The 12,861-nt window shown below is 44.0% G+C and overlaps 1 protein-coding gene across 3 annotated transcripts in view; it reads left to right on the top strand.

Moving 5' to 3' along the window:
* The window catches only part of RPH3AL (rabphilin 3A like (without C2 domains)), a 403,454-nt gene that overhangs the window by 116,064 nt on the left and 274,529 nt on the right, over window positions 1-12,861 (top strand). Inside the window, exon 2 of one of the 3 annotated variants that reach the window (XM_040424765.1) lies at window positions 3,028-3,037. The exons of the other annotated variants lie outside the window; for them this stretch is intronic. The gene's annotated coding sequence lies outside the window, so the exon portion shown is untranslated. The remainder of the gene's footprint in view (window positions 1-3,027; window positions 3,038-12,861) is intronic. 3 annotated transcript variants of the gene reach the window in all.

Here is a 12,861-nt window from a genome sequence, read left to right as displayed (position 1 = left end):
TCGTTCATCCCTAGTCATTTCCGAACATTTTTACACATGTTTTTGGTGTAAAAATGTCGTACGACCCGCTTTTTTTGACTTTTTGTCGCAGGGGCATTTTTGCACTGTATTTGACACATAGGAGTGTCAAGGGTATGGCGGGGGTGTGCCAGAGGCTTTGGCCAGGACCTAGGCCTCAACATATTTACTTACATTTAAAAAAATATTGGCAAAAAACTACTCCAACCAGGGGCTGGTTTAGTTTTTCTGCTAGGCGCATGGACTGCCGGAAGGTACGCCTAACTTATGAGAAGGTGCATCTTCTGGCAGCAAAGCCAGAGAAAATGGGGAGTAAAAGACTGACGTAAAAAGCCGGGCTCTGGCCAGTAGTGATATGGTTCATATATGTGCATATATGCAAAGGTGGTGTCCAAACAGACCAGGAAAAAACATACCTTTTGTGAAGCTTTTGTTATCAGGAGTAGTTGTATATGAACTTTTATCCTGCTTGGCGCTTCTCTTGAAAGTACTGGAGCAATGCTTCATTGTGAAATGCTCTCCATTTGGAACTGCATCACAACCCCTTTCCCTTTGCTTTGAGTGACAGCAGTAGCATCCAGTCAGGAGACTTCTTAATCTGTCACTCTGTGTAGAGATGAAGGGCTGTGAAGCAGCTCATTGCAGAGAGCAGAGTGCGCCTCACAGTGAAGCACCGCCTCCTGGGCACTTGCTGGACCAGTGCTTGGCAGAATATGGCCAGTTTCACACGAGTGTATATAGTCCATAAAACACACTCTGAGAGCAGTATTTCCTAGGCTGAGCACTGCTCCTGTGACACAAACTACAGTAACTGCATTATATTGATTTATGATGCTGTGGGTTCCTGCCCGATCTCGGATCTACTGAACAGTACTCCCATAATTCCTCATATAGGGCTAAAGCGATTACTCGATTGAATCGTGTAATTTGCCACTAAAAAATCCTCGATGCAAATTTTTTGCATCGAGGATTTGTTTGTGTCATGTGACCACGGAGCGTGACTAAAGCACTTGCTATTACTCACCACTCCGTGGTCACCCGCCTGCCCGCAACGCACTGCACTTTCCTCCTGACACATCGTCAGAACATAGTGCACGCTTATGCGCACAATGACCTGACGCTGTGTGACGTCAGGACGACAGTGCAGTGCGCAGAGAAGAGGATGAGCTGTGGAGCAGGGCCCCGACAGGAGAGGTAAGTATTTATTTCACTGGAGACAGGTGGTGGCACTGGGGGGGGGGGGGGGGGACAGGACAGATGGTGGCACTGGTGGGGCAGGTGATGGCACGGGGGGCTGATCAGTTTTTATAAAGAAAAATGCTCTTTTAATAATTTATTACAGTACTCGATTAATCGTTGGATTAATCGATAGAATACTCGATTACAAAAATAGTCGATAGCTGCTAGAGATAAGCGAATCTACTTCGGATGAAACATCCAAAGTCGATTTGCTTAAAACTTTGTTTCAATACTGTACGGAGCGAGTGCCCTGTCCAGTATTAGAATGTATTGGCTCCTAGGAGCCGAAGTTATTACTTCACGAAGTCTCGTGAGACTTCGCATAATAACTTTAAAAATTGATTTATACTGTAAAAAAACAGAGTGGGTCATAAGTAGAGATGAGCGAAAACAGTCGATTCGCATAAAACTTCATTCTAATACTGTACGGTACCACTTGGAACCGAACCAGAGTTCGGGAAATGTTTTTTTTTTTACAGTTCAAACGAATTTATGAAGTTATTGCTTATTCGTCTTATCGGAGCTAATACATTCTAATACTGTACGGAGCTCCTGCTCCGTACAGTATTAGAATGAAGTTTTATGCGAATCGACTGTTTTCGCTCATCTCTACTTTTTTTTACAATCACTGATCAAATACTGACTGTGTGAATGCAGCTTAAAGGGTTGTGCAGGGCTGTTATATTGATGACCTATTCTATCAAATCGGAGCGTGTGCAATACCTGGCACCCCTACCAATCAGCTGTTTGAAGAGGAGGTGGCGCTCTATGTGAACGCTGCTTCCTCTTCATTACACTACGCGTCATCTTCCTTGCAGCAGTGGCGCAGTGTATTTACAAATAATTGTGCCATTCAAGTGAATGAAGCAAGTACTTGTAATTATAATCACTTCCAAGATGACAGTCAGAGTACATAATACATACAGCATACGAAGAGATATGAGGCGGCACTGCTAATAATGTATCAGGACACAGGTGCGGGATGATGAACTGTGAGACCCAGTCGGGTGATGCAATGTATAGTGGTGCTCTGCTATCTGAGGGTCCACAGTAAAGCATACAATAATCCAAGAAGAAGGAATAAATGATAGCGGCACTCACCACTTTGCAGTAAAATTCATTTTTATTATTAATGAAGGTCGAAGTTACAGAGGGCTGGGGCGGACAGTGCGTAGGACGCTGAGTGATCAGCTGGCGACGGCCATTTTGCGCTTCTTCTGGCCTCTGACAAAGTTGCGCTACCCATACGCTCATTTAAATGCGTCCACATTGCCACGGCAACCAGGGACGCTAAAAACATATACATCCCGCCTACTACAGAAACAGGGAGGGTAGAAACATAACTTTCCCTGACAACTAAAATGTGCCTGTATCGTGTGCGTGGTCCTCTATCTGTATAGACAAACACTAAGATCGTTTCGATCGTTTAGTCCCAATGGACCCATAGCAGCGGTGCGTATAATCCACTCCGCCTCCTTTTGAAAAAGGAGGCGGTCCCTATCTCTACCTAGTGCCGGGGCAGGTACATGTTCAAGGGCAGCGAATTTTAGGCATTTAGTATTGTAGTCATGTTTAGTACGAATGTGGTCAATAAGTCTGGGACAACCTTTTCCTGACTTCACTGAATTAACATGCTCCCTGAATCTCTCATACATAGGGCGGATCGTCTTCCCTATGTAGAAGGATCCACAGGAGCATAAAACCATGTATACCACGTATTTTGTTCTACATGTAGTAAATTGTTTAACTCTATGCCTAATGCCTGCAAAGAAAAAATATTTGCCCTGTAAAACATATTGACAAAAAGAGCAATCTCCACATTTATAGCTCCCTATTGGTATACGTTCAGTGAGCCAATTACTGGCCTTGTACTCCTTAAGTCTGCTCCTCACCAACTTGTCTTTAATCGTATGGCACCTTTTGAAGGTGATAAGAGGTTTGTTGCATGTTAAATCTTGGAGCCCCTCTTCATTATTGAGGATGTCCCAATTTTTAAGTACAACTTGTTTTATGGTGTCTGCTAGGGGGCTATACTTAAAGGCAAATGCGAACCTATTTGTGGCACTTTTTTTAGAAATGTTTTTCTTCCTTTTTAGTAGTTCACTCTGTGTGAATTGACTTGCTGTCACGAGGGTGTCTAGAACCACGCCTGACTCCGTTATACCCGGGGTCAGGAAGTCGCAGCGGTTGGCTGTGCGCTCTATGTAAGATAGGGCTGTTTCCTTATGGTAGCTTTCTGGGTTTGCTTTGCAAACCCTTTTGGCTCACTCAGGGATCCGTAGCTCCTTCTCAGCTGTTCCTTGTCCAGCACTCCCAACCTCCTTATATTCCCCTCTCACACTTCTCTGGTTGCCAGATATAGAGCTTCCTGCCTGGACATCTATTCTGACCCTCTGGAGCTGTGTTGCTGCGTTCTCTGGTTGTTGGTCCAGAACGCTACCCTCCGGATCCCTGTTGGACCTTTTGTGGTCTGCTGTGGACGCCCACCTGGGTGTATGTGTTTGTCTGTATTGTCTGTCCTCTCCCTGGTGTTTCCCTCCTAGTGTCAGTGGTGCGGACTAGCGATCCCACCGGCCCGTTCACTATCTAGGGCTCATTTTAGGGAAAGCCAGGGTTTAGGCACGTGATCGCCGCACGGGTGAGGAACCCGTCTAGGGACGTCAGGGCAGTCAGGTGCCAGCCGCAAGGTGAGTCAGGGGTCACCACCTTTCCCTCTCCCTTGGGCAGGGCTTTCCCTTTTCCCTCCCTGTGCATGTCGCCGGTCATTACACTTGCTCTCTCTACTGCTGCATTTAATTCTGATTCCGGGTATCCTCTGTGTAGGAGTCTCTCCTTCAATTCCTGGGCCTGCATAGTGTACCCTGCTTCTGTGCTGTTAATGTGTTTCAAGCGCACAAATTGTCCAAAGGGGACTGCTCTTTTTACGCTACGTGGATGGTAACTGTCATAATGAAGTAGTGAATTTGTGGCCGTGGGTTTACGGAAGCTGGTGGTGACAAAGGTGCCCTCGTCAATAGTTACACGTACATCGAGGAAACCCAAAGTGGTTTCTCCGAAGTTTAGTGTGAATTTCATATTCATTTCATTATGCTGATTTAGAAACTGGACAAATTCCTCACACATCTGCCGCGAGCCTTGCCATACCATAAAGACATCATCCACGTATCGCAAAAAGAGCTTAATATGCTGGAAGAATGGATATGAGGTGGAACAGACATAGCGGTCTTCAAAGACTGCCAAGTATAGATTGGCGAATGTGCAAGACACAGGTGTGCCCATGGCCGTACCATAGATCTGCCTGTACCAGCACCCCCCAAAAGTAAACACGTTGTTACTGAGTACAAAATTGGGTGCTTCCTGGACAAAGGTGCAATAGATGGCGCTCTTGTCAGTTTTGCTCAACACCTTGATGACTGCCTGTACACCCTCCCCGTGTGGTATACGGGTGTAGAGGCTTTCCACATCAAGGGACACCAAGTTAAAATCTTCCTGCCACTGGAAATCCTTTTAGGAAGGCATTGGTGTCTCGCAAATATGTAGGGGCATGAGACAAGAGCGGTCTCAAAAGCCAGTCCAGGTATTTAGACAATGGTTCAGTCATTGACCCTATCCCCGCCACAATAGGGCGGCCAGGGATTTGGGTCAGTGATTTGTGAATTTTAGGTATAAAGTACCATGTAGGTTTTTTGGGGAATGGTGGTACAAGCCGATCCACGATCGACCTCAATGTAGCGTGTCAGCAATTCACAGAGTTGTGCTTTGATGGCCGAGGTGGGATCATTCCCTAACTTTAAATAAACAGAGGTGTCTCCCAGCTGTCTATATGCTTCTTGTAGGTAATACTCCTTGGTAAGGAGGACGACATTGCCCCCCTTGTCTGCCGGTTTCACTATGACATCATCTCTGTTAGCTAGCCATTTAATGGCAGACGATTCCTCCTTAGTGGTATTATTCTCTGCTCTTGGGTATACTAAGGCCTTCACATCTCTTAATATTTGTTTATGAAAAATGTCAATGCTACTCCTGGCAGGCAAGGGGGAAGTATGTCGATTTTATGCCTCCCTCAAAGCGACCTGCTTCTGCAGTGGGGGCGGGGAGACCACTTAATTCTGTGTCAGCTAGGAATTCTAGGCAGGCAATTTCTGTTTCATCATAGGTTTCGTCCAATTTAAACCCCAACACATTCGTGTGGGCCGGAATTTCCCCCTCTCTCTTGGACCCTAGTATATGTTGGGAACTACTATACATTTTATGCAGTTGTAATTTGCGTATAGCTCTGAATAGATCTATTTCAAATATCACTGGATTGAAGTTTTCCACCAGACTGAAACCGAGCCCTTTATTGAGGGCACTAATGCAAGGAGGTGTCAATTGAAGTTTAGTCAGATTGATTACAAGATTATCTTCAGATACATTCTTTGGAGATGGTGTCATTGACGCCATGACACCTGTTTCCTGTTGTGCGCTGATTTCCTTGCTGGTCTTCTTTCTCCCTTTCCTTCCCCTTCTTGTGCTGCGTCTAAAGGGGGTTCATTCTCTGTTGTGCTTCGGGTATTATTAGTATCGTCAGACATACTAGAATCACTATCAGTTGTCCAATAATCACTTCTAATTTTCCTCTGCGGACGTCTTCTTCTTTGTTTCCTTTTGTTCCAGTCAAATATTTTTCCACTATCATAGTCGCATTTGTCTCTTAGAAATTTATCTTTTTTCCTTTCCTTAATGTCACTCTGTGTAATGACTAGTTTCTTATTAAGTCTTTTTTCAAAGGTGGCCATTTGATTTTCAGTCAATCTTGATGCAAGTGCACTTTTTGAATTTTTAAGGTCTTCACTGATTTTATTGTACTCCTGTTCTTCCCGTTTTAGTACCAAGGCTAGTATTTGGGAGGAGAAGTTCATGTGTAGATTTTTCCACTCCGCTGCAAATGTTTCATCCTCCTCATATTGGAGGAGCTCCTTATAAATCCTGAGTCCTCTAGGAACTCTGCCACTCATGTTGTATAATGTGAGTGAATTTACTGTCCAAAACAGTTGGACCTCTTTATAAGCAAGATTGTTGACACGCATTTCCAGAGTCTTAATGCTCAATGATTGTAGTGTGTCTCGGGAGTTGCACTCAGTGAAAAACGCGTCCGCCCCTTCTCTGCCCATGTTCAGACTGGGTATCTCCTCTTCAGTGGCCATCCCGTCTTTTTAAGCCCGTGCAGACTGTGATATAGCGTGCTCTGCCTCCCAAGTTGAAGGAACCAAATGAATACAGCATACGAAGAGATATGAGGCGGCACTGCTAATAATGTATCAGGACACAGGTGCGGGACGATAAACTGTGAGACCCAGTCGGGTGATGCTCTGCTATCTGAGGGTCCACAGTTACTTTTGGGGGGTGCTGGTACAGGCAGATCTATGGTACGGCCATGGGCACACCTGTGTCTTGCACATTCGCCAATCTATACTTGGCAGTCTTTGAAGACCGCTATGTCTGTTCCACCTCAAATCCATTCTTGCAGCATATTAAGCTCTTTTTGCGCTACGTGGATGATGTCTTTATGGTATGGCAAGGCTCGCGGCAGACGTGTGAGGAATTTGTCCAGTTTTTAAATCAGCATAATGAAAACTTCGGAGAAACCACTTTGGATTTCCTTGATGTACGTGTACGGATGCGGACCCAAACAACGGTCATGTACATGAGGCCTTATAGGCAGATTCTACTTGGGGCAGAAATGCAATAAATGTGAATGTAAGCTGCTGTATGGGCACTCGGCAGGGTTCAGAAGAGAAGGATCACAGTTTTTTAGAGTGCAGATTTTGCTGGAATAGTTTTCAGCCCCTACGTCATATTTGCAGTGCCCCTCAGGTACCTGTACAGTGGAAACCCTTAAAACGTGATCTCATTTTGGAAACTAACGTACATTCCTTAAGCTCTTTACCATTAGTATTTTGCAGAAATTAATGAGTAGTGGGCTTTGCAAAATGAAAATTTGCATTTTTTCCACTGATGCAGCATTTCAGTACCATGTATGTTGTGTTCATCTTGTGCAATTACACCATGCCCCTTAGTTGGGTTCTGCTGGGTATGGAAATGGCACCAATGTGGACATCTTTGGGTATGCTGCAGGGTTCAGAAGGGAAGGACAGCCTTTTGGCTTTTGCAGTGCAGATTTTGATTGGTTGATCAATGCTTTTGCACAGTCTCTAGGGTACCACTAGTTTTGGGGTACATACTGCTTTTTGGAAAGCAGGATAAAGAAAAGGCAGTTTCGCCATTGCATTTTGGGTTTTGTTATTGTGACCTATGACATGTTAATATTACTCTTCTAGTCAGTATGATTACAGATATCCCAATTTTTTCTAGTTTTTTTGTTCCTCCAATTTTTTTTTCAAATTTTGTTGCCATTTTCTGAGAGCCATAATTTTATTTTATTTTTTCTGGCAATGATTTTGCTGTTTTAAGGTGACGTTTTCACGACTAGTAACCGGCCTGATGAGGAGAAAGGGATATTTTTTTTTTTCTCGCACAAGACGATATCATGTTTTGATGGTCTGAACAATTTTACAATACATGCTGTATTGTAATGCATTGTAACTGTCAGTATTGCACTGACAGTTCACCTATGAGACCCAGCCTGGGGCTGGGCCTCAAAGGTTTCGATAGCTAGAAGGCCCTTGTAGAGCCTCGGGCTGTCATTGACCACCCCATCTAAGGCCAACGAGCAGTGCGGATTAGGTCCGGATGCGTTGCGAATGCATTTAGTGAAAAATGCGCGATTTCGCAAACAAAGTCATTCAGTTTTGTATGCGATCGCGTTCAGTTGCTCAGTTTTTATCGCACGGGTGCAATACGATTTTTTGAATTTTGCTTGCGCGTGAAAAAAAACTGAAGGTATACAAACAACATCTCTTAGCAACCATCCATGAAAAAAACGCATTGCATCCGCACCCGTTCACTTCTATGGGGCCAGCAATGCGCGAAAATCGCTGAATATAGAACATGCTGCGATTTTCACAAAACGCACAAGTGATGCGTGAAAACCAAGGCACATGTACACAGCCCCATTGAAATCAATGGGTCCAGATTCCGTGCGGGCGCAGTAATATAATATAATTTATAAATGCTGTGTTGTTTTCACATTGTCATATACAGTGGGGAAAATAAGTATTGGATACACTGGTGATTTAGCAAGTTTTCCTACCTACAAAGAATGGAGAGGTCTGTAATTTTTATCGTAGGTACACTTGTGAGAGACAGAATCTAAAAAAAAATTCCAGAAAATCACATTGTATGATTATTTTTTTTTTACAGGGAGTGCAGAATTATTAGGCAAGTTGTATTTTTGAGGATTAATTTTATTATTGAACAACAACCATGTTCTCAATGAACCCAAAAAACTCATTAATATCAAAGCTGAATATTTTTGGAAGTAGTTTTTAGTTTGTTTTTAGTTTTAGCTATTTTAGGGGAATATCTGTGTGTGCAGGTGACTATTACTGTGCATAATTATTAGGCAACTTAACAAAAAATAAATATATACCCATTTCAATTATTTATTTTTACCAGTGAAACCAATATAACATCTCAACATTCACAAATATACATTTCTGACATTCAAAAACAAAACAAAAACAAATCAGTGACCAATATAGCCACCTTTCTTTGCAAGGACACTCAAAAGCCTGCCATCCATGGATTCTGTCAGTGTTTTGATCTGTTCACCATCAACATTGCGTGCAGCAGCAACCACAGCCTCCCAGACACTGTTCAGAGAGGTGTACTGTTTTCCCTCCTTGTAAATCTCACATTTGATGATGGACCACAGGTTCTCAATGGGGTTCAGATCAGGTGAACAAGGAGGCCATGTCATTAGATTTTCTTCTTTTATACCCTTTCTTGCCAGCCACGCTGTGGAGTACTTGGACGCGTGTGATGGAACATTGTCCTGCATGAAAATCATGTTTTTCTTGAAGGATGCAGACTTCTTCCTGTACCACTGCTTGAAGAAGGTGTCTTCCAGAAACTGGCAGTAGGACTGGGAGTTGAGCTTGACTCCATCCTCAACCCGAAAAGGCCCCACAAGCTCATCTTTGATGATACCAGCCCAAACCAGTACTCCACCTCCACCTTGCTGGCGTCTGAGTCGGACTGGAGCTCTCTGCCCTTTACCAATCCAGCCACGGGCCCATCCATCTGGCCCATCAAGACTCATTCTCATTTCATCAGTCCATAAAACCTTAGAAAAATCAGTCTTGAGAAATTTCTTGGCCCAGTCTTGACGTTTCAGCTTGTGTGTCTTGTTCAGTGGTGGTCGTCTTTCAGCCTTTCTTACCTTGGCCATGTCTCTGAGTATTGCACACCTTGTGCTTTTGGGCACTCCAGTGATGTTGCAGCTCTGAAATATGGCCAAACTGGTGGCAAGTGGCATCTTGGCAGCTGCACGCTTGACTTTTCTCAGTTCATGGGCAGTTATTTTGCGCCTTGGTTTTTCCACACGCTTCTTGCGACCCTGTTGACTATTTTGAATGAAACGCTTGATTGTTCGATGATCACGCTTCAGAAGCTTTGCAATTTTAAGAGTGCTGCATCCCTCTGCAAGATATCTCACTATTTTTGACTTTTCTGAGCCTGTCAAGTCCTTCTTTTGACCCATTTTGCCAAAGGAAAGGAAGTTGCCTAAAAATTATGCACACCTAATATAGGGTGTTGATGTCATTAGACCACACCCCTTCTCATTACAGAGATGCACATCACCTAATATGCTTAATTGGTAGTAGGCTTTCGAGCCTATACAGCTTGGAGTAAGACAACATGCATAAAGAGGATGATGTGGTCAAAATACACATTTGCCTAATAATTCTGCACGCAGTGTATATCTGTTTATTGCATGAAATAAGTTGCAGAAGAAGAAAGAAGATGAACCTTTGGATGGCGCTGTCAGCAGGAGTCGGAAGCAGGTAGGTATTGGTAACAATACTTTTTTATTTTTCAGTCAACGCGTTTCAGGGGCGGAGATCTCTCCGCCCCTGAAACGCGTTGACTGAAAATAAAAAAGTATTGTTACCAATACCTACCTGCTTCCGACTCCTGCTGACAGCGCCATCCAAAGGTTCATCTTCTTTCTTCTTCTGCAACTTACTTCTCCCCGACGAATGCCTCCAAGGCACGGGGCTGGAACCTAGGCAGCAGCGCAGGCACCCCGCACGCTGATCGGGAAAATCAGCACAAGCTTCATATAGGTGTTGTGACTCTTCACAACATCTTCTGGTAAGAGTTTTTTATCTATCTCTTGCACCTATTACGAGACAATACCACACATGAGGCGCTGCCTCCTATCTCTCTTTTATCTCCTATTGCATGAAATAAGCATTTGATACAGTAGAAAAACAGAACTTAAAGGGGTTGTCTGGGTTCAGAGCTGAACCCGGACATACCTCCATTTTCACCCATGCAGCCCCCCTGACTTGAGCATCAGAGCAGTTCATGCTCCAATGCTCTCCTTTGCACTGCGCTAAATTGTGCAGGGCAAAGGATTTTCCAGAGTTCCGGTGATGTACCAGGCTCTCCGTGGGGCTGCCAGGAAGCCTGGTGACATCACCGGCACTGATGGGCGGGCTTTAGCGCTGCCCTAGCCAGTAAAGCAGCTAGGGCAGGTCTAAAGCACGTCCATCAGAGCTGGTGACGTTACCGAACACACTGTCGGGCGGAAGCTTCCGCCCGGCAGTGTGTTATTGTAAACAAAAGAGCCCTTGCCCAGGGCAAGGGAGCGCATCAGAGCATGAGATGCTCAGATGCTAACATCAGGGGGGCTGCCTGTATGTCCGGGTTCAGCTCTGAACCCGGACAACCCATTTAATATTTGGTACAGAAACCTTTGTTTGCAATTACAGAGGTCAGACGTTTCCTATAGTTCTTGACCAGTTTGCACACACTGCAACAGGGATTTTGGGCCACTCCTCCATACAGGTCTCTCCAGATCTGTATAACAATTACTAAAGGCCCCTTTAGACTGCCCTTTTCAGGCAGATTATCACACTTCAGTAAAGGTGCCGCCAATTACCCGATAAACCAGCAAAACTCGTTCATCAGGTTATGGTGTTATTGATGCGGACACCTAAATCATCGTTTGCTGGCAGCAGATTGTGCTGTCTAAACAGCACTCTGCTGCTGGCAAGCAATGACTCTGTATGGGGACGATTGGGGACAGTCGTCTGCTTGCTCGTGGTTTTTGTCCCATGTTTAACATATATTTGTGAAAAAAAAGGATGCAAAAGAATAGAACACTACTCTCTTCCATGCTGCAGTGTCCTGCAAAAAAAACATATACATTAACGGATAACTTTTTTTATTTTTAACAATGAACCCTGTGGTGACGGATACAACTGTATAGCACTCGTCTGAGGCGTCCGTTTAATATATACGTCCTGTCTATATGTTAAACGTAGGACAAAAATGTGATGTGAACACAGGCTGTTATCTGGAAAACTTGCCCTATATCATCATTGCTTCTAATTTTGTTAGCCAGTAAACGATAATTATACCTGCAAGACTCTCATTATGTTTCCCTTAATGAAAGTGATAAACCCTTTTAGTACTGACTGTCATGGTACCATCCTTTTTTCTTCAGGCGTAAATTTGAAAATTGGTCATATTTGCATTTTGTCTTGGTCACCTATTCCTAACTGGGTTCTGTGTGACAAGCTCCGAGGGAAAGGGAGAATGTTGCTGTTTCTCTGATTCAGAATAATGCATAGTTTGTGCAATAAAACAGTCTAATAAATATTCTGTTATTGAGCATCTGGCATTTACTATCTAATGATTATATCAGTTTATGAGGTATTTTCCCAGACAGAGCTAGGCCAAAAAGGCAAATGTTAAGATTAGGATCTTATGAGAACACTAAACCAAGTAATTGACAATAAAAGTGAACAGGATATAAACTTTCTAAACGTCCTCCTCACCCCTCAGCAATTGAACAGTTAATTCTTGAACTTGGGGATCTGAGCAACCAGAACTTAGCCAAGAGTGGCAGTACCTAATGTTCGCTGTTACCGGAGGAGGGGACTTCTGCAGTCAGTTGCCTTACATCTGGACACCGGATAGACTAGAGCAGGGATCGGAAAACTGCGGCTCTCCAGCTGTTGTAAAACTACAAATCCCATCATGCCCTGCTGTAGGCTGATAGCTGTAGGCAGACTAGGCTTACTAGGAGTTGTAGTTTTACAACAGCTGGAGAGCCGCAGTTTGCCCATTCCTGGACTAGAGGAAGGGGGGCTGCTTCACTGGAACATATATAGAATTATATATTTTGCTTGATTCTCACGTTAACCTCTTCCTGCCAAACGGTGTACGTGTAAATCGTGATTGTAACAATATATAGGACAGTGCGATGAACAGTTACATCAAGTGGATGGCGTGGGGTCAGGAACTGAGACATATAGCTGACACTTTATTGCAACTGCCAGGTTCGAAGCTACTGTTGCTCAGATCCCAGTTTAACCCCTTATATGCCTTGGTCAAAAGCAACTACGGCATCTAAGTGGTTGACAGAGGGATAGAGTTCCCTCTCTCTAGACATACTGTAGTCACCGCCGTAACATAGTTGTGGTGTGC

This window comes from Bufo bufo, chromosome 3, assembly GCF_905171765.1.
Source record: "Bufo bufo chromosome 3, aBufBuf1.1, whole genome shotgun sequence".
NCBI lineage: Eukaryota > Metazoa > Chordata > Amphibia > Anura > Bufonidae > Bufo > Bufo bufo.
The sequence above is the reverse complement of the archived record's forward strand: the minus strand, read 5'-3'. Positions and strand labels throughout refer to the sequence as shown.